At 47.2% G+C, this 13,638-nt stretch overlaps 1 protein-coding gene across 1 annotated transcript in view; it reads right to left on the bottom strand.

Moving 5' to 3' along the window:
* LOC144821751 (uncharacterized) overlaps positions 1–13,638 on the bottom strand; it is a 1,041,341-nt gene that overhangs the window by 278,897 nt on the left and 748,806 nt on the right. The window lies entirely within an intron of this gene.

Raw genomic sequence — 13,638 nt, 5'->3', positions numbered from 1 at the left:
CCCTAGGCCCTCTGGCCTTGTTGGGGCTAGGACGCCCTGTGTCCCAATGTCAGGGGCCTAAACGTGGCAGCTGCCCACAAAGTGCTGGGCAGCTGGGTCATCAAGGGGCAACGTTGGAGCCTCGTGGGCTCAAGAACACAGGATGGCACCCCAGAGCCTCTCTGGGGCTCTAAAACCAATATAGGCTGGGAGCCTCGCAGGGCTCAACAAAGGAAATGCCCCCTAGAGCCTCTCTGGGCTCTCAAAACACATGTGGCGCCTTCTTGAGCCTCACTGGGCTCTCAGAATTAAATGTGCCCCCACGAGCCTCTCTGGGCTCGAACACAAAAATGCGATAGCAAAGAAATGCCCCCACAAGCCTCTCACTAGGCTCAAGGACTGTGTGCCAGCGTTGGAGCCTCTCACTAGGCTCAAGGACTGTGTGCCAGCGTGGAGCCTCTCAGGGCTCGAGAATCAGGTGGGGGCCTTCGCTGGAGTCCCCCCTCGGGGAACTCCACATGGCCAAAATGGGCAACGAGCCTCTCATGGGCTCGGGAGCAATGTGGGGCCGAGGGGAGCCTCTCGGGGCTCGAGGGCAAAACGGGCGGAGTCCCTCTCGGGGGACTCAAAGCACTTGAGGCCTCACGGGCCTCCCAACGCAACAGGGCTCGCTCTGGAGGGGAGGGGCGGGCACCGGCAATGTGCCCGACGCCCCTCCTCCCCGGCAACACACTCACCGGGTCTCCAGACGCGGCGTCTCTCTCTCGGACGGCGGTCACGCACGGTGGGGCTCTCCCTCCTCATGGGAGCCCCGCCTTCACCAAGCGCCCAGCCCGCTTCTTCAGGGACTCCTTCCCCGGGGCGAGCGTCATGTCCGGTCTCCCTCCGCACACGGGAGACCGGCAACGGAGCTGGAAGGCTTCGGAAGCGGAAGTGACCAAATCAGGCCCCTCCCACAGCCAGGCGGCTCGGGCCTGGCTTCCGGTTTCGCCGAGGCGGCGGCACTGACTCTCTCTCGCTTCTCGGGGGCAAGAGGGGTAGGCACCCTTGAAAGTAAATAATGAGGGTATCAAGCGAGGTAGGCACTCGCTGGGGCCCAGGGACCTTCCCAAGAGCAGGGCAAATGCCGGGTGGGCACCGGCTCGAATAAACAGCGCTCCCAAGCGCTGTGGGCACGAAGAGCGCTTCCAAGCGCTATAAGCAGAATAAAGCGCTCCCAGGCGCTAGGAAGGCACAGACAGCAACAAACGCTCCCCAGCGCTAAAGGCAATCACCAGCGCTCCCAGGCGCTTAGGGGAAAATAAAGCGCTCCCAGGCGCTGGGAACACAAGCACAGCACTCCCAGGTGCCCTCAGCAGAGCAGGGTTCCAGCAAAGTCCTTAGGGAGGCAGGGCATCAGCAGTCCAGGGGCTGGGCAGGGCCCAGGGAGGCAAGCCTTCCCCTGGGCCCAAGCAGCAGCACGCCCCTGGCAGATTCAAGTGTCAGAAACAAGAACAACCTCTGTGGGGACACAGCCCCTTCTTATACTCATAACTCCTTTGTTTGGAGGTGCAGGGTGGGGGGAGACCAGTCGCAGCTGGTCTTGGAGCACCCTTGATGGCCCAACCACCCCTTTCATTCACTGGGGAGGCTAGGGTCGTTAGACACACCACAGGGGGCGGAGCCAGCATTGTGTGGGGAAAAACCCAGCCCACTCAGGACACAGGTACACTCCTCCCACACATCACTCATGCTAATCTCACACTCACCACCGGGCAGACCCATCCAGACTTCCTGGAGCCTGGCCTGCCAGCCAGCCCCAGCCAATCACGCTCCAGCACCCTCACTGCACACACACATCAATGTCCAGAAGTAGCACTTCCCTTCTAGACACATACATGCCGCATACACCATCTCGCAGCATTCACTCTCACGAGTTCACACATACTAAACTCGAGCCTGCACTCCCCACGCATCAGGAACTACCAGGGACACACACATTCCCCATGCATTCCTATGGGAGGGCATGCCAGCCATACTACACGCACGCACTTTACTCTGGGACACAGGGAAAAAGTGCGCAGCGACCCAAAAATCACTAACACAGGTTACAGAAACAGGCTAGGCAAAAGCAAAAAGTTGCGGGGTGAACCTGCCAAAAGGGCCAGGTCCAACACGTCTCTTTTCCAGCTCCAAACAGCAGGAACAACCTCCATAGTCCCAACGCAGCAACAGGCACCGGCACCTCTTGGCAGGTCAGAACTCAAAGCAAGGAAGTTTAGGGGAGCTGGTGGTGACGTCTTTGTGCCCCTGAGTCTTCAGAACAGGAGACAAGCTCTACTTCAAGCCATTGGAGATCTTCTTCAAGCATTTACACGGCAAAGTCTTTATCCTCTTCTTGGCAGGAACAGCCACTGCAGGCCAACCCTAGACAGAATACAGCGAAAGGGCAGTACTTCTCCTTCAGCTTTCCCAGCTCATCTCCTTGGCAGAAGTTCCTCTTGAGTCCAGAAGTATTCTAAAGTTCTGGGGTCTGGGCTCTAATATTTATACAGCATTTCTCTTTGTTTTCTCATGGCAGAGAGGCATTGTGCTCAGTCAAAACCAGTTCTGTCCTCTCTGGTCCAGCTTCCAGGCAAGAGGTGGAGACAGCATTGTATAAGGCAGACCAGTCCCATTCAGGTGCAAGGAAATCTCTTCTCCCTACTCTAAATGCAGCCCAGGTCTATTCAGCCCAACCCTGACTCATCCAGGAAAGGCAGGACACACCTCAACCCCCCCAGTGGCTGTCTACAGTGAATGCACATCCCCAGTCCTTGTCACTCCAAAGCCAGACAGTCAGTCCACAAACTAGCAGAGGCACACAGGTTGGACGAGCAAGAAAATACCCACTTTCTAAAAGTGGTATTTTCAAACACACCATATAAAAATAATCTTTACTAAAATATAAATTTTTATATTCTGAGTTCAAGCTTACTAAACTCCAACTTTCTATCTTGTCCCAATGGGAAGTTATACTGATACAATGTTATAACTCCCATTCTATCCTATGGGACAGATAGCCTTTCAATAGTGAAAAACGAAATACACTGTAGTTCACTATCAGGAACGGTAACACACATCAGTACATGTCCTACCTTTCACATACACTGCACCCTGCCCACAGGTGTACCTTGGGCCTACCTTAGGGGTAACTCACATGTAATTAAAGGTAAGGTTAGGGCCTGGAAAGTGGGTGCACTTACCAGGTCGACCTGGCAGTAAAGACTGCGTACAGACACTACAGTGGCAGCTCTCAAACCCCATTTAAGCCTACTTGTGTGGGTGGCACAATCCGTGCTGCAGGCCCACTAGCAGCATTTGACTTACAGGCCCTTGGCACGCACAGTGCACTGTACTAGGGACTAAGTAGTAAGTCAAAGAAGCCAATCATGGAAATACCAATCCATATTCACAATTTATAGAGGGTGCCCAGATGCTGTGGCACTGATCAGCAGTGGCAAAGTGCCCAAAGCATCTAGAGCAGCAAAAACGAAATTCATCACAAAGCAAAGACCAACTATAAAGCTAATGGTTTGGGGTTGGATTGCTAGTGCAAGTAAAGCTTAACAAGACTTCATTGAGGTGCTAAAATAATTTAGACTTGTAATAGTCGAAGCTATTGAATAGTCATTTGTTAGAAATTACTACCGATGTTTGTGGTGGTATCTCTTTCCAAACGTGTTTTGGAGATTTGAAAAATTGGTTGATTTTTGAGAACTTAATGATGAGCTAAATTCAAGGTGATAAGGATAAAATGAGGTAAAAACATTCTGTTTGAAAATGGCAGGGATGTGTGTCTACTGGTTATCTATTTTGTGACGATCTATTCTTCTGATGAGATCTGAATCACAGAAACCCAGAGTGAGTTGAATCTTTGTTTTAACACTCGTAAAAAGCACACCAATACCGTGCAAACATCTTTATTCGCTAGACAAAATAAACACAATCTATAATATAATAGATTGTACTTTAGAGATATGACGCTAGACAGTACACAATCAAACATACATTATTAGCTCCTTAAACTGAACAAAGTTACTGTAATTCAATCCAAGAGTGATGAGAAAGGGGAGAAAATATTTACTTGAGATAGAACTAGATAGCACAGCTGTTTACATTTTGAAAGAAAGAATCGGGTTTCGAGAACCACCCATTTATGATGACCCCTTTTATAGCGCAGGCTGGAGTTAGACATTAGACCACGTATCCTTCCCCATCTGAACAGGCACAGGTTTGGCTGAGCTTTCTCAGGTAGCACTCAGATAATAATGTTAAGTTATCTGCAAGAGGCGCACAGCGTTAATCGCAACAAGTTGCTTCAGTTTGTGCTGCTCCGTATAAGAGGCGAATGATATTACAAGGATAATATTAACAATTAATTTCTGTTTCTACTCAACGATATCCCATTTTAGTTTTTAATATAAGCATCAGTAAGTACAGAAGTGTCATGAGAGAGTAACTTAAAGTCTGAAGATAAGAGAGTGGAATCTGAATTCATCAAAGAAGGGTGTAGATTCTGGAGAGTTGCGGTGTAACTTTACAACCACCTACCCCCCACCTTGAAGACGGGTTTGACTTCCCTGCTTATAAGTCATAACCCTTTTTCAACGCTCCGTCATCCCTGCACGGGGCAACTCTGTATCAATTTTCCTTAACCTTGTCCTTGTTGTTAGACTCCTTCCAAAGTAATTCTTTTCACTGACCAAGTGCAGTCCTCACCCTCCCTCTAACCTCCCCACCTACTGCAGTCTCACCTGCTGCACCCCTTCTCTGATTGTAGTTCAAAGAAGATCGGGATCAGTAATGTTGTTGTTTACAATGCTCAGTTACTTTTAACTAGCATTCAGGGCCGGACTGGGAACCGAAACAGACCCTGGCAAACTGCTCGGCCGGCACACCTGGACGGGAGGATGGGAATGCGGCAGAGGGATGTATGACATTATAACGCATGCTTATACATCGCATGCCTTTACAACGCGGTTTTTACAACGCAAACCTTTATAACGCATAGTGCTTTGGGGTGCTGGATAGTGAATAGTTTAATTTACTATTCCAACTCCAGTCCCCGTGGACACTAGGGAAGGTGTTGGATAATAAATTAAACGTATTCCCTATCCTAGAGCGCCCCCCAGTGCAATGCGTTGTAATGGTTTGCGTTGTAAAAGTTGCATCGTAAAGGCACTGCGTGGTAAAAGTTGCGTTGTAAAGGATGTTTCCCACGGCAGAGCTGTTTGCTAGGGCCAATTTCGGGTGATTTTGTTACAGGAGGCCGATATTGCCAGCCCCCAGGAACAAAAACAGCCGAAAGGGGCCCAAAACCGGCCCCACCCTGGTAGCCTACCGGGGAAACGCCCAGTGCCTGCTACGGCCAGTCCGGCCCTGCTAACATTGCACTCAGAGGTATAGCCTGGGTGATATAGGTCTTCGGGCAAGCAAAGAAAATGTGTTCTCTGCCCACCTCAAATCTGTCTTAAAATACAGATATAACTGGAGTGCAATAGGCCCCTCAGGCATTTAGACTCCCTTGTCACTACACATGTTGCACTAATAATAGCTGCACCCTCACTGTAACTGTTCGCTCTGTCAGTCTCGCCTCTCCCTCATCTATCTCTATCTCCCATTCGCTCCCTCCTTTTATCCCTTCTCTATACCCTTTCTCTCTTATTCATTCCTATTTTCTTCTTCCCCTCCCTCCCTGACATCCTTATTTTTTACCCTTTTCTCATCCTCTTGCCTTGCCCCTTTTGCTCGTCATTATCTCCTTCCTTTTTCCATATCTCCTTCTCCCATTCTGTCATCTATTTCCCTCTTCTCCTCTCTCTTTCTAGATTTCACTCTTTCCTGTTCTGTTATCAATCAATCTACATTTGAAGAGCACAGCACTTCCAAGAGTAATAACGTATAAATACAACCCAATCAAAATCCCACAACAATTTAGAAAAATAGAGTAGAATTGAATAAATGATTTGACACCCAAACAACAAAGATCCAATAAGTAGAACCTGAGATATGCAATTTAAAAGATTTAGTTAAATATAGAACTTAAAACCATAAGGTGCCAACTGTGGTTATCTGGTTGTGTGGGACCAGGACAAAGACACAAGTTCAGGCCAACCACAATGGAGCACAGGTCAGTTATGGGGGCCAAGTTAGGCCTGGTTTGAAAAGGCCCTTTTTGCAGGGTCACCCCACACTTGTTGCCGTCCTCCTCCTCTTTTTGCTGATTTATTTTTGTTGGCTTTAGGACTCTGAGCATTTTACCACTGCTAACAAGTGCTAAAGTGCATGTGCTTCTCCCCTAACACATGGTGACATTGGTATATACCTGATTGGCATACTGAAATTACCTGTAAATCCCTTGTAAGGTGGTATATCATGAACCCAGGGCCTGTAATGTAAATGTTGCTAGTGGGCCTGCGGCACTGGTTGTGCCACCCATACAAGTAGCCTTTAAACCTGTCTCAGGCCTGCCATTGCAAGGCTTGTGAGTGCAGTTTACTGCCATCTCAACCTGCCATTTAAAACCACTTTCAACCCTTAAACACCCCTTTTAATACACATGTCACCCCTACAGTAGGACCTATGTATCCCTAAGGGCAGGGTGCTGTGTAACTTAAAGACAGGATATGTACTTTAATGTTTTACATGTCCTGGTAGTGACAAACAGCTAAATCCATTTTTCACTGCTGTGAGGCCTACTCCTTTCATTGCCTAGCACTGGGGATTCCTTAATACACCTTTTAAACTGTAATTCCTGATCAGAAAGGAGTAGCTACATCCTGTTTCATATCTTTGGAATGGTAAAGATAAATCCTCTTTAGTGGTAAAGTTAGATTTGACATTACCATTTTAGAAATGCCACTTTTAGAAAGTGGACATTTCTCTGCTTTTAACTTTGCTCTGTGTGTCTCCAATACATGTCTGGACTGGGTGACAGCTACACTTTGTGCATTCCCTCTAGACAGCCACAAACACAGGAAAGGCTGGGTGTGACAGAGGACCCATCTACATTCATCTGCTTCCTGAGCAGGAAGGGGGAGAGGTGGCTTACACCTACATCTGAATAGGCTGTGTTCTATCCTCACAGAAAGGGCTGAATACATCCCACAGATAGCCTCGCAGGCAGGACAGTGTTGAAAGGAATCCTTTTGCACTTCAGAGAACTCCTTTGAAGTCCCCCCTACATCAAAGTCACTTTCAGGTATAAGTACTAGGGCTCTCACCCCACCAAATCAATACGCTACTCGGCCTGGGGAGAACTCTGCTGGAGTAAAGACTGCTGTGCTGTAATGATTGCCATTTTGCTTTCACAAACTGTTATGAGGAACTGAGTCTCTGCTTTGCTGGGATGTCCTGCTGATTTCTGCCCTTTTGAGGGCAAAGACTGAAACCATCTCACTTCAACCCAGAGTGATTCGAAAGGCTTATTGGCTTGCCTCCTGTTTTCTGAAGTCTCGAGGACATAAAATACTTCCTACAATTCTTCTGGTGCTGCTGGACTTTTCCATCTGTACGCCCTATCTTTGCCCGAGTTGCCCCTCTGGTCTTGGGCCTCAGAAGTGGGTTCTTGCAACTTTTTCCACCTTGACATCGATGCAGTGGGGACTTGACGCCAATCGGAAGTTGCACTTCGCCTTCAATAACGCAGCAGCGGTGGTTCGATGACGGCGATTCTACATCCTGCACGGCTTGACGCTGACAGAGCGGCTCAATATTAACGCAGCGCCTGCTCTGCAAAGGGGTTTGAAACCGAAGCTTACATCATTGGTGCAGATCGACGCAAATGCTCGCCTCCATCCATGGATCAAAGACGACACAGTGCCTCCGCAGCTCCTTGCCTCAATTCTTTTACTTCAACACTTTGCTCAATCAAAGGTATTGTGTAAGCATGACTCCATCGCGGTCTGCCTGAACTTTGAATTTGCACTGGTCCCTCGCGACTTCAAGTAATCTTTTGACCGCTAGTGGCTTTTAAGCACTGTTTTCACATTTAATCTTTAAAAATGTATAACTTGACTTCTACTTATTGGGTTTTTGTCATTTTGATAATGTAGTACTTAGATAAATATATTCTATTTTTCTAAACATGTGTGGAGTCTTTTTGTGGTGTTTTCATTGAGTTACTGTAATTTAAGTCAAGCCTGACTGCTTTGTGTTAATCTACCACGAGGTGAGCAGAGGTTAATTTAGGGTGTGTGTCTGATTTACCCTGACTAGAGTGGTGGTTCCTACTTGGACAGGGTCGAAACCTCTGCCAAATATAAACTCAATTTCTGACAGGCCAGCTGATCAAAGTACCCTAAATCATGGTTGTGGAGCATTGCGATATCCTGTGCTGGGGATTCATTGCACAGCAACTGTTCCGATGAGCTTCAGCCTGGGATGCGAGGTCCTGCATCAAGGATGCGTCATTCGGGATGGTTCTGTGGAGCAGCGGGACTGCCAAGCGAAGTCCTCCGTCTAGGAGAATAGCACATTGGAGGTTCCAAAGATCTGCAGAGCTGGGATGCAAGGTCTTTCATTGGGGATGCATTGTGCAGCAGCCGTTCCGAAGAGCTGCAGGGTCCTGCGACAGATATGCTTCATGCAGCGGCCTGCGCTGCGAACATATGTGCTGTATTGTTCTGCTCAAAGATTACAAATGAGATTGCAGAGCACCTTCAGACCCACTTCCATGGGTCCAGGACTGGGGTGGCACCCTTTGGAGGGCAGAACTCACAGCAGAGAGAATCCAGGTGCTAGGTTGAAGGTGGTTGGAGCCTTTTCTCTCACTTTGCTCAGGAGGTGAGCTAACTAGCCCTTGGAGTCACTCTGGTGTTCCTGGGGTCAAGGTGTAGGTCCAATCCTTCTCACTCAGGCAATAGGGCAGAAGTGTATCAGTCCTTCTGGCAGTACACCACAGCAGACCTTCTCAGTCTTCCACAGCTCCAGAGGTGTACTGAAGAGTTGGGTCGGAGGGTCCAATATTTATAACTAGTGCCCACTTCAAAGTGGAAGAAGCTTCTAGAAAGTTTTTTGTCCCAACTATTTGGTCCGTGCACCCTGTATCCTGGATCACATAACTGAGTATCAGGCAGTTGGTCTTTGTGTATTACTCCGAGACAGTGAGACATATGGGGAAAAGGTATTGGCAGAATGGGCCATCTCTAACTTGATGAGGGGTAGGAGTTGTCACCTACCACATTTCCACTTCATAAAGATTGCCTCAGCACACTCATAAAGGGTTTCACACCAGTCTTTTATGTCCTGGGCTAAGTCCAGGGCAGGGAAGCAAGAGTATTCCAGACACCTTTCTAGGGGTGGACTCTGAACTCAAACCCTTCTTTGGCCAAGGTTGAGATTGATTCAGCTCGGAGTTGGAAAGAACAGTGGGCTCAACTTCTTCCTCTTTTTTTTTGCAGATTTATATAGCGTGAACTCGACCTGCTGGTATTGGAGCACTTTACATGAGCAACAGCTCCATTTCATAAGGACACATAATCTTTTTTTAGGCATTAGTAGATTAAGTGATTTGCCCAGAATCACAGGATGTTGAGCCAATGCTGAAATGCAAATATAGTTCCCCAGCTCCAAAGTCGGCAGCTCTGGTTGTTATGCCACACCCCTCCCCTCCTCTGGCATTTGCAGCATAAATGCTAGCACTGAAGTGGCAGGTGTCAGCATGGATCAAGGTACTGGCATAGAGTCAGCTCCGGAGGCGAAGCTCAACCCAAGGTGTCCCTTCCTGCACAAAAACAATCATTAATTAATGGTCATTGGCTAGAATGCAGCTCACATTGAAATAGCAAATCACCATTATTGATTGTTTATTTTGCAGGAAGGGACACCTTACCGCACATAAAAAATCATCCCTGCAAGTGACTTTGAAAATGGCACAAGGGTGTCTGTGCTGGTGCTAGGCAGCGATGTTAATGCTGGCACAAAGGAAAACACAGGGGTGTGTTGCATTTCTGTTGAATATTGCACATCCCTGTGTTTTTTAAATGACATAGCACGGTGCTGCAAATTTGCTCACAGTACTGTGCAGTTCCATTTCCTAATAAATATACCCATATGTGTCTATGGAAGAGCAGTCAACATCCTGTTCCTCTGTAACAATCTCTCCTATTGCTCCACTCCTACTTATTGAAGATCAGCTGTAGCAGACTCTAGTTGCTGTTAAATTTCCTGTGAAGACTAGCTGCTGGGATAATTCCGTTTCTGATTAACTACTCTCAGCCGTGACTGCAGTCACTGCAGTTCTGAAAGACATCTGCCTGCATTGGGTTTGGTGGTGATATTGTTGTTGATCCATGGGTGATCCTCCTCCCACTGCCTTACTGCTCTGAAGTAGGTGCAGTTGGTAAACTGCATTTTTGAAAAAGGGATGAGAACTTGATGCCAGTGGTGGCAACAAAAGTCACTTCTACTGTAGGCAGCACAAGCAGAAGTGCTTAGCAGAGAGGAATCTGGTGTTAGCTGACAGAATACTCTCAGTCAGAATCAGTATCATCCCATGCACCAACAGACAATAAAAAATAAGAAGGAAAAGACTTGGCAATTCTTGTCACTACAATGCATGTCATCATAAACATTATCAACATAACAATATAATACAATGAAATAAATAAGAAATACCTGTTATTCCTCCAGGGGCTATGGGCCACCTAAAGGAGTCAGGGGAAGGTATCCAAAATCGATAAATTAATTAATAAATCAATAGGCCCCCCTACAGGAGGCAGGTAAAAATCAAATCAATTAAAACAACAACTGTTTACTACAGACTATTGCATTCGGCCACATGCACACATGAATATATCAGGAAAAATAGTGGCAAAGAGCAAAAAACAAATCAAAATGACCTGGGCTTCTGTCAGTTCTCCTAGAAGATGACTTTTGAAAGTGGAATAAAATTATAATCTGAGATGCAAGGTGGCTCTACTAAATGGTGATGGCTCACCACATGGCCAACGAAGAAAGAATCTTGGAGAACAAAGTCAAAATGGCCGCCACATGCACACACTGGCTCCACAAAATTGTGTTAACTTACTATATAGCCAGCAGAGACGGAGGCTTGGGGAACAAAGACAAAATCAGCGGTGGTTACTTTATAGGGACATGAAGGCATTGCCACCCTGTTTGTTTTTTGGCCCCAGGCCCCATATCAAATGGATTCTATACAAAATATTCCTAGCCACCACAATGCAATGCATTTCTGCATAGGTGAGTTTGACTTTCTGCAGGAGTCAGGGCGGACGTGGGTAAGGCCAGCTTAATTGACACAGTTTCAGATGACAGCTGGGCCTTCAAGATGGAGTGAATTGTGCATGTCGGGTTGTATGGGTGCCTTGCTGTGACCAACCCAACATGCACACTTGAACTCGCTACTACCTGTAATCTTAGGAGCCCAGGGATTACAGGCACAGTCCCCATGCCTCTTAAGGAGCACAGGGTTTGTCTTTCTGAGCCAATCCTTGCACTGATCTCATGCTGTTAACAGTAAGGGAGCAGCATCCAGATTGACTGAGCTGTACAACAAAGCACCGCCACAAGGTTCCCAATATGCACCCCAGAGGCAGCTCATGAGTTCAGATCAAATGCTCAGGTAAGAATCCTGCCTTCTCCTAAGGAAACAGGTTTAAATAAATTGCATTCCTTCTGAAAATAATCAGCACAAACTGTTATCAGTGGTATTAGAATAATGACGCTCAGTCTCTGCCTGTTTCCCTTGCTGTTTTTGAGCTGAATTAATCATGGCTCAATGCCCCAAATCTGCTACATGTTTGAGCATTTTTAACTTTATGCATCGATTTGAAATGGGCATCTCTCTTGCACTTCAACCTACCATGAACGTCTGTTTGTAAAATACAATTTCAGGCAGCGTGAGAAAGCTAAATGAAAGCCATCTTTGGCTTAAAAAATTCAAGCTTCTCCTGCCTGGATAGGGTCTGTTGATGCCATGTAGGCACCCCACAGTCTTCGTTTGCTCTCACCCTGAGATCACCATGTTTCACTTGTAGGTGATAGTGCTCTTCTCCACAAAAGCTCTCTTTTTAATTGCAGAAGTGCAGTTTTAATATGTAGTGCACAACAGCACCGGTTACATTGCACAAAGAAACATTAGTGTTTTTTAGGCACGAGGAGATTAATGTACGCACAATTTAATTCATCAAGGCCGTCATACTATCTGCATCCATGCCAACATTTGGAAAGCAGAATGAGGTAGATTAAGATTTTAAAAGTATGATTTTAGAGAATTTATTTTCCCCATCAGCTTGCATTGACGTGGGAACAGTTTCAGACCTGAAGGCATTGAAACACTTTACAATAGCACCAGTTACATTACACAAGGACACATTCATGTTTTTTAGGCATGAGGAGATTAAGGGCCTGATTACAATGTTGGTTGGAAATCCTCCGAGCGGCATTCAGATTCCCCTGAACCTATCCGCCGAATCGGTCGGACACAATTCGGACCGGCCGCTTATGATGCTTGCGGTCAGAAAGGAAACCGTTCGGTCAGTCCGAAAAGATTCCAACAGGCATTCAGAGAATTCGATATGGTGGAAGCCGAATTGTAGAGCTCTATGGACAGATCAACTATTTACCAGGTCAGATTCAGACAGCCATTCCGACTCGGTCTGTCCGATATGAAAAGGCTTTTGGAAACAGACTTTTGGGTCCCCTAGCAGGCCCCCCTTCATCCTGAGGCCTCCGGTTGGGGCCCGTGGGCGTACCCAGGAGACCCCCTTGTTAAACCATGTACAGTGTGACAGGCACCATGATGTGCCCACCGCAGGTTGCAAGGTTTTCTGCAACCACCCCTTTTTTCAATGGGAGCCTGTGTTGGCGGTCGAAACATAGGCGCCCATTGAAGTCAACGGGAGACTTTCCACACAGTGTTCAGAAGCATCATAATCTGTCGTCTGGACACGTCAAACGTGAGTCGGTCGTAACTGATTCCGACAAGGAGTCAAGCAGTTTGCTTTTGTACCAACATCATAATCGTGCCTTAAGTGATTTGCCAAGAATGAATCCAAGGATGTTGTGGAACTGCTGCAGAGACTCGAACTGGGTTCCCTAGTTCCCACAGCGGCAGCTCTCTATTATGCCACATTCGCCCTGCTTTCCTCTGTCCATTCTCCAGCCACCAGGAGGAAGATGAGGCGTCAGAGGCCTGGACAGTGCACTTCTACTCTAGGGTTACCCTCTAAGTAGGATTTCCCTCTTTTATTTCCTTTCCTAGTTTGAATTTCATACCCCGGCCTAAACGTCCACTTTCACAAGGGAAACGTGTCTAAAACCACATGACAGTCAGCTCAAACAATCTTTATCAAATCTCAGCAACATAGTCTGCAGACTGGCACGTACATGTGGTCCTGAGTATAAGAAGTCACTGCCAGTTTGGGTCTTGAAGCAAAGGTGCCAACTTTTTGAAAAGCCTATGGTAGTGGTCGCCCCCTGTGGTGTCAAAACACAAGCAAAGAAAATCGGCCCCCATCAGCTGCCTTTTTAGTTCAAACCTTTGGGGTGAAGAGGCCCTGGTGCTACAGTACCTGATGTACTGATGATATCTGCGTCCCTGCTAACACGTGGAGTAGTCAGTCACAATTTGCTTGAAAATGCACCATTTGGCCACTCTTTTTTCAAAATGTTTCC

This window comes from Lissotriton helveticus, chromosome 2_2 (genome assembly GCF_964261635.1).
Source record: "Lissotriton helveticus chromosome 2_2, aLisHel1.1, whole genome shotgun sequence".
Classification (NCBI taxonomy): domain Eukaryota; kingdom Metazoa; phylum Chordata; class Amphibia; order Caudata; family Salamandridae; genus Lissotriton; species Lissotriton helveticus.
The sequence above is the reverse complement of the archived record's forward strand: the minus strand, read 5'-3'. Positions and strand labels throughout refer to the sequence as shown.